Genomic DNA, 12,017 nt, shown 5'->3' with positions numbered 1-12,017 from the left:
AAGAGGAGCCTTAGTGTCGCAGTGGTTAAGTGCTCAGCTGCAAACTGAGAGGCTGTCGGTTGGCACCCACCAGCCGCTCCTCCGGAGAAAAACTGTGGCAGTCAGCTTCCGTGAAAATTACAGCCTTGGAAACGCGAAGGAGCAGTTCTACTCTGTCCTATAGTGTCGCTATGAGTCAGAATCTGCTGGATGGCAGTGGGTTAGTTTGGTTTTTGGAGATGCTGAAGGGAAGGGTTCCGTGGGCCAACCTGGAAAGTTCCACGTAGTGACCTTGGGGTTCAGTGCCTTCCCCTTGGACTTGGAATCTGTCACTCCTGTCTTTATTTCCTCTGTAGGAAAAAGCCTAGCTTGTGAAATACGTATATACGCATTTCAGTAGGCAAAGACCAGAGAAAGTTGGTATTTGCATATTTGGCCATTTGAAAAAATTTTTTACCGCGTTCTTTAGAAAAATAATTTGCTCCTCATAAATATTTGCCCATCTTTAGAATCCTAGAAGTCTGAAGTGTTGGCTTCTGTTTCATAGTTTGTCTTCTCTTGCATATCACATCTTTACCCAGGTGCAGGGCAGCGACTGTGGAAAGCCAGGCTGATCTTTCCAGGAGCTGAGGAACTTGGAGAGAGAGGTTTTCCAGGGCAAGAGGCAGCCAGATACCAGTCCTTGTGAGAAACAGTATGCAAACGGTGAAGTACTTTTAAAAATGACAATTGTAAACAACTTTTACTTTTTTTATCAGATATATTACATTGCATAAAGTGAACTAATCTTAAGTGTACAATGTGATGAATTTTTACATATGTATATACACTCATAAAGCCACCTCTGAGATCCGCAGTTGATATTGCTGCTTCCGTAAGTGGTATTGTGCTTGAGAGTAACCAGTGTTCTGTTATCCCCAGCGAGAGGTTTTGTGTGTTCTTGGTCTTCATATAATTGGAATCATATTGCATGAACTCTGTGGTGTTTGACATCATCTACTCAATGTAAGGTCTGTGAGATTTTATCTATGTTGTTACATGTGTTACATACAACATTAATTTGTTCCTTGTTTGCCGCTATGTAGTATCGCATTGTATGAATATACCACTATATTTTACAAACTAATCACTTAATTTTATGGTTTGTATTATAACGTATTACATTATACATATATAAATGATAGATAGCTGAACGTTTAATGAACACTTGGAAATAATGTGTCTTCTGCTGTTACTGGGTGGAGTGTTCAATGAATGTCAATTAGGTCAAATTGGTTGACGGTGTTCAGGTCTTCTATATGTTTGCTGACTTCCACATCCTTGTGATTTTTTATTTCTATTTCATCTTTCAGTTCTATCAGTTTTTTCATAGGTGTTGAAGCTCTGTTGTTAAAAGTATACACATTTTGGATTGTTATGTCTTCTTGTTGAATTCATCCTTTTATCATTATGTAATGGCCCTCATTATCTCTGGTAATCTTTATTCTAGCCTTCTTCCCTTTCTAATTATAATGTCTTTTTCTAAGAGTGAGAAGCCTGGCTCCCATTATCAACAATTTCTCTTATGTATTTGTTCAACCCTAGTATACACGCGATTTCAAAATTGCTAATATATGCCACTCTGAGAAACAAATTTACCAATTGAAGCACAGCGTTTCTGTACAATTCTTTTTGTATTTAGCCTTACAGTTTCCAGTAAAAACATGTTTTCCAAAGTTCTTTAGGTCAGCTTCTCTTTTCCTCATGACTGTCAGTGAGATAATGGCAAATGTTTGTAACACAGTTAGATTCAACTGTCACACTCTGCTTTCCATTCCAGGATTCACAAGTATTCCGGATGGTTTTTTAGATTTGCATATTATGCAGTTCACTCTTTTTGATGGATAAATCTATGGTTTTGACAAATGCTTAGAGTCATGGAAACAGCAAGATAGTACGTACAAAACAGTTCCATCACCTTAAAAATGCCCTTGTGTAGCGCCTTGGTAGTCAACCCCTCCTCCCTCACTCACTCCTTCCAACCACTGACCTGCCCAAGACATTGGACCAAGATCCCTATTTAATTCCTGCTTTGTTTTATCTGCTTGCTTATAATCAGTCTTCTGATCATTTTCTGTAGACCCTTTATTGTCATGCACCTTAATGGCCGCTTTTCTCATTACTTGCCTTCTCATTATGATTGTTAGGTCAGAACATATTCTAATGCCATTCTTAGATTATCCCAAACAATAGCCACTGCCCTCAGACTTACTGACTGCTGGAAATATCATCCATCACCAGACTCCAAATGATAAAACCTCTGGGCAATTCCTCATCCAATGAGATCATGAGCAGTTATGACCAATGGCATTGCTATTTGCATTTACATGGATAATTAACCTTAAACAAATCGACCTGTGACTTTGCTAGTGTCCCTCTTTCCCAGAAAAGCAACCAATTATTAAAATCTGTTAGTTATCTAGTGCTGCTACAACAGAAATACCACAAGTGGATAGCTTTAACAAAGAGAAATTTATTCTTTCACAGTTTAGGAGGCTAGAAGTCTGAATTCAGGGTGCCAGCTCCAGGGGAAGGCTTTCTCACTCTGTCGGTTCTGGTGGAAGGTCCTTGTCATCAGTCTTCCCCTGGTCTAGCAGCAGCTCAGCAAAGGGACCCAGGTCCAAAGGATGTACTGCGCTCCCAGCTCTGCTTTCTTGGTGGTAGGAAGTACTGCTATCTCTCTGCTCACTTCTCTCTTTTATAGTTCAAAAAAGTTGACTCAAGATACAACTTAATCTTGTAGATTGAGTCCTGCCTCATTAACATAACTGCCTCTAATCCTGTCTCATTAATATCATGGAGGTAGGATTTACAACATGTAGGAAAGTCACATCAGATGACAAAATGGTGGACAGTCACACAATACTGGGAATTATGGCCTAGCCAAGTTGACACACATTTTGGCGGAACAAAATTCAATCCTTAACACAATCTATTGACTAAACACTGTTGTTGTTGTTAGGTGCCATCAAGTTGGTTCTGACTCATAGCGACCCTATATACAACAGAACAAAGTACTGCCTGGTCATGCGCCATCCTCACGATTGTTGTTATGCTTGAGCCCATTGTTGCAGCCACTGTGTCAGTCCATCTCGTTGAGGGTTTTCCACTTTTTCGCTGATTCTCTACTTTACCAAGCATGATGTACTTCTCCAGGGACTGGTCCTTCCTGATAACATTTCCAAAGTATGTGAGATGAAGTCTCACCATTCTTGCTTCTAAGGAGCAGTCAGGCTGTACTTCTTCCAAGACAGATTTGTTCATTCTCCTGGCTATTCATGGTATATTCAATATTCTTAACCAACACCGTAATTCAAAGGCGTCAATTCTTCAGTCTTCCTTATTCGTTGTCCGGCTTTTGCATGCATATAAGGCAATTCTAAGTTTGAATTTAATGACCTTTGTAGGGTGATGGGCCAGATACTTACCACCTGGAAGAGAGCAGTATTGATCCAAATATCCTCAGGTAAAGTAAGGCTGCAGTGCAATGGGTTTCTCTTATATATAGCCTTTCTGGTCCTGGGTTTGTAGTTTTGCCAAAAAATGATTGGTTGAGCCAAAATCTGCCCTGTGATTGGTCTCTTTTACACACCTTGCAAGAACTGATCAATTTGCTATGCAAATAGTGGCTTGAAAATCCACCCAATAGGATTGAGTGACTTGTTGGGATTAGTAGGTTTGTGGTCCCACTGGGAGGGCCATACCTTGAAATTGACATGGAGCTTTCTTATATAAACAGCCAACCCCACAGAGGTTTTTAGAAGCAAGAAGAGAGAGAGAGGAGGAGGGAACCTCCTAAAAGTGCTGTAATACAGGTCAAGAGCTGTAACACTGTATACAATACTGCATGAGATGGCAGTGCCGAGGCCCAGCGGCAGAGCTGAAGCCTCGGAGCTATGCACGTGTGGTTGTCAGAAGGCAGAGACTCCTACTACCATGGCAGAGAGCATCTGAGAGAGCTGTCCTGGTTGAAAGCTATCCTGTACTGAAGTAGGGAGGGATGGGCTATCTCTTCAGGGGAGACTTTCAGACCTCACCTATGTGCTTTCTGATCCTGATCTCAAGCTGTTCCTGTTACTTCCAAGTTGATCCTGATCGCAAGTTGTAGCCTGTTACTTCCCTAATAAACCATGTAAGTGGTCTGTGAGTTCTGTGTGATCATTGCAATGAATTATCAAACCCAGCAGAGAGTAGAGAGTGCTGTGGGGGGAACAGCTGATGTTAGAAATGGTGAAATTGAGAGTACAGGTATGTCTGACTTCCACGTCATAAGAATCAGCTTTGTGCTGATCCTGATTCTTATCCCCTAGGAATTTAGATGAGTTCTTACGCTAGAATACAAAACAAAGGCCTTGGTTCTAACCTCATGTTGTGAACAACTCATTCTTTCCTGTATGTTCATGTGCCCCTACTGGATACTACTATCTTTGTGGTGAGGATGTCTGGTCTTGTTTACCTCAGATGAACACCTCATGCACTTTAAGGATCATATTTTGAGACTTGTCTATACACAGAGACCCAAATTCTATAAATCACCAAGGTTGGAAATTCCAAAACAGGCATGAGCTTCAAAACGAGGCCCCTATTGATTATTCAGGCACACAACTAGGGGGGATTACTGACTCATTGTTTATGTGTCAGTGCAGTATTTCCAATGGTGGGAATCATATAAATAGAAAAAACAGTAAGAAACCTTTTACTAATTCTAGCAGAAGTTATTAATGATACTATCTCTGACCTAGATGGAATACAGACCATTCTGAACTCATTGTCATGTGTATTAGAGGACAATTGTACTGCTCTAGATTTCTTGTTGGCTAGTCATAGTGGTGTCTGTGCCATTGCTAATACTTTTTGCAGCTGGATCAATAAAACAGGCAAGGTAGAACAGTATATACATTGCCTTAAGGAAAAAGCTGTTTGGCTGTCTACGTTGATTCTCATGGCCCATGGGATTTGTTCTTTTGGCCTGGGTTGGGCAATTGGGGTTCCTGGTTCCAAAGCATTTTATAGGGACATTATTTGCTCTTGTTTTTGTCATAGTGGCCATGATCTCATCCATTGAGTTCTATCCGGAGTCTTAAATACTTTCGTGCAGCTGCTCTCACCAAACAATTGTCAAGATGATACAAGAACAAAAAGGTCAAGGAGTTCTTATAATTCACTATCAAAGTCACTAAGCAATCTCCAAGTGGTGAAGATCTGGATCTCTAGTGTTCCCTAAATTGGTCAACCTCTCACAAGCAAGAGAATGACCAAAAGAGGAGACTGAGAGACTGAATGAACAAATGGACAATGGCCAGACCATGCACGGTCTAGCCATTGACAATTTTACACACATATATACATATATACATACATATATATATATATGTATATACATACATATATATATATACACATACACATACAAATATATATATATATATATATCTACTTGTGTGTAACTCTATTTGCAGCAACCAGTCCAGGAAGCTAAACAACAACAATCCCTATAACAATGTGCCCCAAGTGGCCAGGACTTGAGTAACAACTTACACTTCCTTAATTTTTGTTCTTGCTTACAACTTAGAATCAACTGGAGGAAGTAAAAAAGTGTTCCCCTAACCAATCACATAGGATGCCCTGCTTATAGTTAGCCCACCTCTGGCTTCCCCATGTCTCCAGCCTCTGATCTGGGCATACTTGAAGCCTTCCCTTCTTTCCACTATAAAGCTTTCCCATTCTCCTGACTGCCGTTTTGTCTCTGCCGAACACAAGTGATGGTGGCTGATTCCCTTGCTATACCAATCGGTGAATAAATAGCCTTTGTTTGTTCTTATTTGGGTGTTCGTTGTCAATTATTTGCACAGTTATTTTAGAAGTCCCGCCGAGACAGGGTCTTCACTGTCTGTCGCCGCACACCTAAGCTTTTGACCAGGTACAGTACCCACAGAGACCGCTTGTGCCTTGCTGCTTGTGGCTTATGGAGTCCGTGTTCACGTGCTAAGTCAGCACTGGGTCTTAACTCTGCTCTCTTTGCGTTGAATTCCTTAGCTGTTTATTCTCAGTTTGGTACCCAGGTTTGCTACTGGTTCCCATTTGTTTGGCATCCTTGGTGGAATCAAGCCATTCCTTTTCATCCTTGTTTGCTATCTTTTGTACTACTGTTTTGTATTGTTGATGAATTTTGTTTTCTTTTTTTGTTTTACTTTATGCTTTTCCACACATTCCAGATTTGTATATTGAGAATATCTCACTTTTACAATCAGAAATAAAGATGGTTGTTGTTGTCGGTTGCCATCAGGTCGGCTCTGACTCATGGCAGCCTTGTGTATAACAGAGAAAAATATTGCCCAGTCATGTGCCATCTTCATGATCTTTTATATGTTTTAGCCCATTGTTGTGCCTATTGTGTCAATCCATCTTATTGAGTATTTGCCTCATTTTCTCCAACCCCCTGCTTTATCAAACATGATATCCTTTTCTAGGGATTGGTATTTCCTGATGATGTATTCAGAATAAGCAAGACGAAATTTCACTGTTCTCACTTCTAAGGAGCATTCTGGTTTTATTTCTTCTAAGACTGACTTGTTCGTTCTTCTAGAAGTCCATGGTATATTCAATATTCTTCAACACCACAATTCAAATGTATTAATTCTTCTCCTGCCATTTTTTTTTTTCGTGATCCAGTTTTTGTATGCATATAAGGCAACTGAAAAAATCATGACTTGGGCCAGGTGCACCTTAGTCATCAAAGTGATACCTTTGCTTTCTAGAGCTTTAAAGAGTTGTTTTGTAGTAGATTTGCCCAATGCAATATGGTATTTGATTTCTTGACTGCTGTTTCCATGGGTGTTGATTGTTGATCCAAGTAGAATGAAATCCTTGACAACTTCAGTATTTTCTCCATTTATCATGATGTTGCTTACTGGTCCAGTTGTGAGGATTTTCGTTTTTTTTTAATGTTCAGGTATAATCCATATTGAAGGCTTTGATCTTCATCAGTAAGAGCTTCAAGTCATCTTCAGTTTTGTCACCTGCATGTCACAGGTTATTAGTGAGTCTTCCTCCAATCCTGATGCCTTGTTCTTCTTCATATAGCTCAGCTGCTTGGATTATTTGTTCAGCATATAGATTGAATAAGTAGGGTGGAAGATACAACCCTGATCCACATCTTTTCAAGTTTTAAACCACACGGTATCCCCTTGTTCTGGTCAAATGACTGCCTCTTGATTCATGTACAGGTTCCACGTGAGCACAATTAAGTGTTCTGGAATTCCCATTCTTCACAATGTTATCCATAATTTGTTATGATCCACACAGTAGAATGCCTTTGCCTAGTCAGTACAACACAGGTAAACATTTTTCTGGTATTCTCTGCTTTCAGCCAAGATCCCTCTGTCATCAACAATGTTGTATGTCCCTCGTTCCACATGCTCTTCTGAAACTGACTTAAACTTCTGAAGTTCCCTGTCCAGGTATGGCTGTAGTCGTTTTTAAATTATCTTCAGCAAAATTTTGCTAGGATGTGATATATTAATGATACTGTTTCATAATTCCCTTTTATAATCAGAAAGAAATACTATATATTTTTAAAAAGACCACTCAACTGAAGCATCAGATCCTCTGGTGGTTTCTCTGATTCTCAGAGCCCCAGCCATTCCTACCACCTCATCCCTGTTTTTTTTTTTTTTTTTTTAAGTAATTTTATTTTGTTGAAAATATACACAGCAGAATACACACCAATTCAACAATTTCTACATGTACAATTCATTGACATTGATTACATGGCTTCAGGTTGTACAACCATTCTCACCCTCCTTTTCCAAATTGTTCCTCCCTATTAACATAAACTCACTACTCCCTAAACTTCCTATCTAACTTTTGTGTTGCTTTTATCAATTTGATCCCATATAACCCCAAAACCCACTGCCTTTGAGTTAATTCTGACTCATAGCGACCTTATAGGGCAGAGTGGAACTGCCCCATAGGGTTTCCAAGGCTGTAAATCTTTACGGAAGCAGACTGCCACATCTTTCTCCCCTGGAGTGGCTGGTGGTTATCAACCACGGACCTTTCGGTTTGCAGCCAAGTGTTTTAAACACTGCGCCATCATGTCTCCTTTACTCCCATATAGATAGTTCTTAAAAGAGCACAATGATCAAGATACTCATCACCATTTTTTGATTGTTTGGTAACAACTCTATTGAGATATCATTCACATACCATACAAATCACCCATTTACAGTGTACAGTTCAGTGGGTTTAGATTCAGAGTTTGCAGCTACCACCATAATCCATTCTAGAACATTTTCATCTCTCCAAAAAGAAATCCTGTACCTTTTAGCTATCACCCTCCAACTCCCCCTCCCCCATGCCCGCAGCCAAAAGCAACCACTAATCTTTCTGCCCCTACGTATTTGCCTTTTCTGGATGTTTCATATAAATAGAATCATACAATATGTAGTCCTCACAAGCCTTTTTAAACATGAGTATTGCAGCACTTGTAGAGTGGAGTGGCAACTGTCACTATAGTGGCAGAATTCCTCCTTAGAACTTCCTGAGGGCAGGGACCGGAAAGTCTCATCTTTGTGACCAGTGTGGTTGGTATTCAGTAGTAGTCAATGACTGTTGAATGAGTGGTCCCCATTTTAAGGATGAGACAAATAAGCCTCCCAGGGCTTATGTGACTTGCTCGAGAACATAATGGCAGTAGGTTAATGGTGATTCAAATCTGGTCTCTGATATTTAGTTGCCGTACAAAACATGACTTCTGTAAATTTGTTTCCTCATTTGTAAAATGGCAGTAAGACCTATTTCACAGGGTTGTGAAAATGTTAGCTATTCCTGTACCCTACAGAGTCATCAGGATGTCAGATGTGGCAAATATCCTCCAATAAAAAATATAAACAATACTATGAGATTAAGAACATGATCTTTGGAGTCAGGCAACCTCCTAGGTATGCCAATAAACCAGCTGACATTTGGACTCAAGTTTCCTGAGTTTTAAAGTCAGGACAATGGTTCTTATTACATTTTTTTAGGATTAACTGGGGGTATACCCAGCACCTAGTAAAATGCTCCCCATGCGTCTGTCAGTTTGCCATACTGCAGAGGCTTGTGTGTTGCTGTGATGCTGGAAGCTATGCCACCGGTGTTTCAAATACCATCAGAGTAACCCATGGTGGACAGGTTTCAGCTGAGATTCTAGACTAAGGCAGACTAGGAAGAAGGAACTGCAGTCTACTTCGGCAAAAATTAGCAGGGGAACATTGTCTGATATAGTGTCAGAAGATGAGCCTCTCAGATTGGAAGGCACTCAAAATACGACTGGGGAAGAGCTGCCTCCTCACAGTAGAGTAGAACTTAATGATGTGGATAAGTAGAGCTTTCAAGACCTGCATTTGCTAATGTGGCACAACTAAAATGAGAAGAGCTGCCAACATCCATTAGTAGTCAGAACATGGAATGTACGAAGTATGAATCTAGGAAAATTGGAAGTTGTCAAAAATGAAATGGAATGCATAAAGATCAATATTCTAGGTGTTAGTGAGCTGAAATGGACTGGTATTGACCATTTTGAATTGGATAATCTATGGTCTACTATGCCAGGGATGACAAAGAGGAATGGTGTCACATTCATCGTAAAAAAGAACATTTCAAGATCTATCCTGAAGTAGAACACTGTCAGTGATAGTATAATATCTATATGTCTACAAGGAAGATGGAGACCCTAGTGGCATAGTGGTTAAGAGCAACAGCTGCTAATCAAAAGGCCGGCAGTTTGAATTCACCAGGCGCTCCTTGGAAACTGTATAGGGCAGTTCTGCTCTGTCCTAAAGGGTCGCTATGAGTCAGAATCGACGTGTCGGCAACAGGTATTTTTTTTTTTACAAGAAAAACCAGTTAATACAACCTATTATTCAAATTTACGCACCAACCACTTAGGCCAAAGATGAAGAAATTGAAGATTTTTACCAACGTCTGCAGCCTGAAATTGATCAAACATGCAACCAAGTTGCATTGATAATTACTGGTGATTGGAATGAGAAAGTTGGAAATGAAGAAGGAAGAGTAGTTGGAAAATATGGACTTGGTGATAAAAATGACACCGGAGATCGCATGATAGAATTTCGCAAGACCAATGACTTTTCATTGCAAATACCTTTTTTCAACAATATAAACAGCGACCATACACATGGACCTCACCAGATGTAATACACAGGAATCAAATCAACTACATCTGTGGAAAGAGACGATGGAAAAGTTCAATATCATCAGTCAGTACAAGGCCAGGGGCTGACTGTGGAACAAACCCATCAATTGCTCATATGCAAGTTCAAATTGAGGCTGAACAAGTCCATGAGAGCCAAAGAATGACTTTGAGTATATCCCACCCGAATTTAGAGACCATCTCAAGAATAGATTTGACACACTGAACACCAATGACCGAAGACCAGACGAGCTGTAGAATGACATCAAGGACATCATACATGAAGAAAGCAAGAGGTCATTAAAAAGACAAGAAAGAAAGAAAAAGCCAAAATGGATGTCAGAAGAGACTCTGAAACTTGCTCTTGAACATCGAGTAGCTAAAGCAAATGGAAGAAATGATGAAGTAAAAGAGCCGTACAGAAGATTTCAAAGGGCTGCTCGAGAAGACAAAGTATTATAATGAAATGTGCAAAAATCAGGAGTTAGAAAACCAAAAGGGAAGAAAATGCTCAGCATTTCTCAAGCTGAAAGAACTGAAGAAAAAATTCAAGCCTCGAGCTGCAATATTGAAGGATTCTATGGGGAAAATACTAAACGATGCAGCAAGCATCAAAAGAAGATGGAAGGAATATACAGAGTCACTGAACCGAAAAGAATTAGTTGATGTTCAGCCACTTCAGGAGGTAGCATATGATTAAGAACTGATGGTACTGAAGGAAGAAGTCCAAGCTGCACCGAAGGCATTGGGGAAAAACAAGTCTCCAGGAATTGACAAAATACCAATTGAGATGTTTCAACAAACGGAAGCAGCGCTGGAAGTGCTCACTCACCTATGCCAAAAAATTTGGAATATACCTACCTGGCCAACTGACTGGAAGAGATCCATATTTTTGCCCATTCCGAAGAAAGGTGATTCAACAGAGTGTGGAAATTATCGAACAATATCATTAATATAACACACAAGTAAAATTTTGCTGAGGATCATTAAAAAGCGGTTGCAGCAGTACATCAACAGGGAACTGCCAGAAATTAAAGCCGGATTCAGAAGAGGATGTGGAATGAGGGATATCATTGCTGATGTCAGATGGATCTTGGCTGAAAGCAGAGAATAGCAGAAGGATGTCCACCTGTGTTTTATTGACTATGCAAAGGCATTTGACTGTGTGGATCATAAATTATGGATAACATTATAAAGAATGGGAATTCAGAACACTTATATTGTGCTCATGAGGAACCTGTACATGGACCAAGGGGGAGTTGTTTGAACAGAACAAGGGATACTGTGTGGTTTAAAATCAGGAAAGGTGTGCATCAGGGTTGTATCCTTTCTCCATACTTACTCAATCTGTATGCTGAGCAAATAATCCAAGAAGGTGAACTGTAGGAAGAAGAATGGGGCATCGGGATTGGAGGAAGACTCAGTAACAACCTGTGATATGCAGATGACACAACCTTCCTGGCTGAAAGTGAAGAGGACTTGACACACTTATGAGGATCAAAGACTACAGCCTTCAGTATGGATTACACCTCAATATCAAGAAAACAAAAATCTTCACAACTGGACCAGTAAGCAACATCATGATAAACAGAGGAAATAATGAAGTTGTCAACGATTTCATTTTACTTGGATCCACAACCAATGCCCATGGAAACAGCAGTCAAGAAATCAAATTCCCAGCTACCACCACTGACTGCTCTGACCAGGATCATAACAGAGGGTTCTGGACAGAGCTGGAGAAGGATGTAGAGCATAATTCTAACTCACAAAAAAAAGACCAGATTTACTGGCCTAAAGGAGACTG

At 40.1% G+C, this 12,017-nt stretch overlaps 1 protein-coding gene across 1 annotated transcript in view; it reads left to right on the top strand.

The window, feature by feature from the left end:
* The first annotated feature begins 7,436 nt into the window (after window positions 1-7,436).
* Window positions 7,437-12,017, top strand: part of MTHFD1L (methylenetetrahydrofolate dehydrogenase (NADP+ dependent) 1 like) — a 249,208-nt gene continuing 244,627 nt past the window's right edge. Inside the window, exon 1 of the mRNA XM_023729119.1 lies at window positions 7,437-7,478. The gene's annotated coding sequence lies outside the window, so the exon portion shown is untranslated. The remainder of the gene's footprint in view (window positions 7,479-12,017) is intronic.

The sequence above is a fragment of the Trichechus manatus genome, unplaced genomic scaffold (genome assembly GCF_000243295.1).
Source record: "Trichechus manatus latirostris isolate Lorelei unplaced genomic scaffold, TriManLat1.0 scaffold00002, whole genome shotgun sequence".
Taxonomy (NCBI): Eukaryota; Metazoa; Chordata; class Mammalia; order Sirenia; family Trichechidae; genus Trichechus; species Trichechus manatus.
Note: the sequence above shows the minus strand (reverse complement) of the source record. Positions and strands in the feature narration are given on the sequence as shown.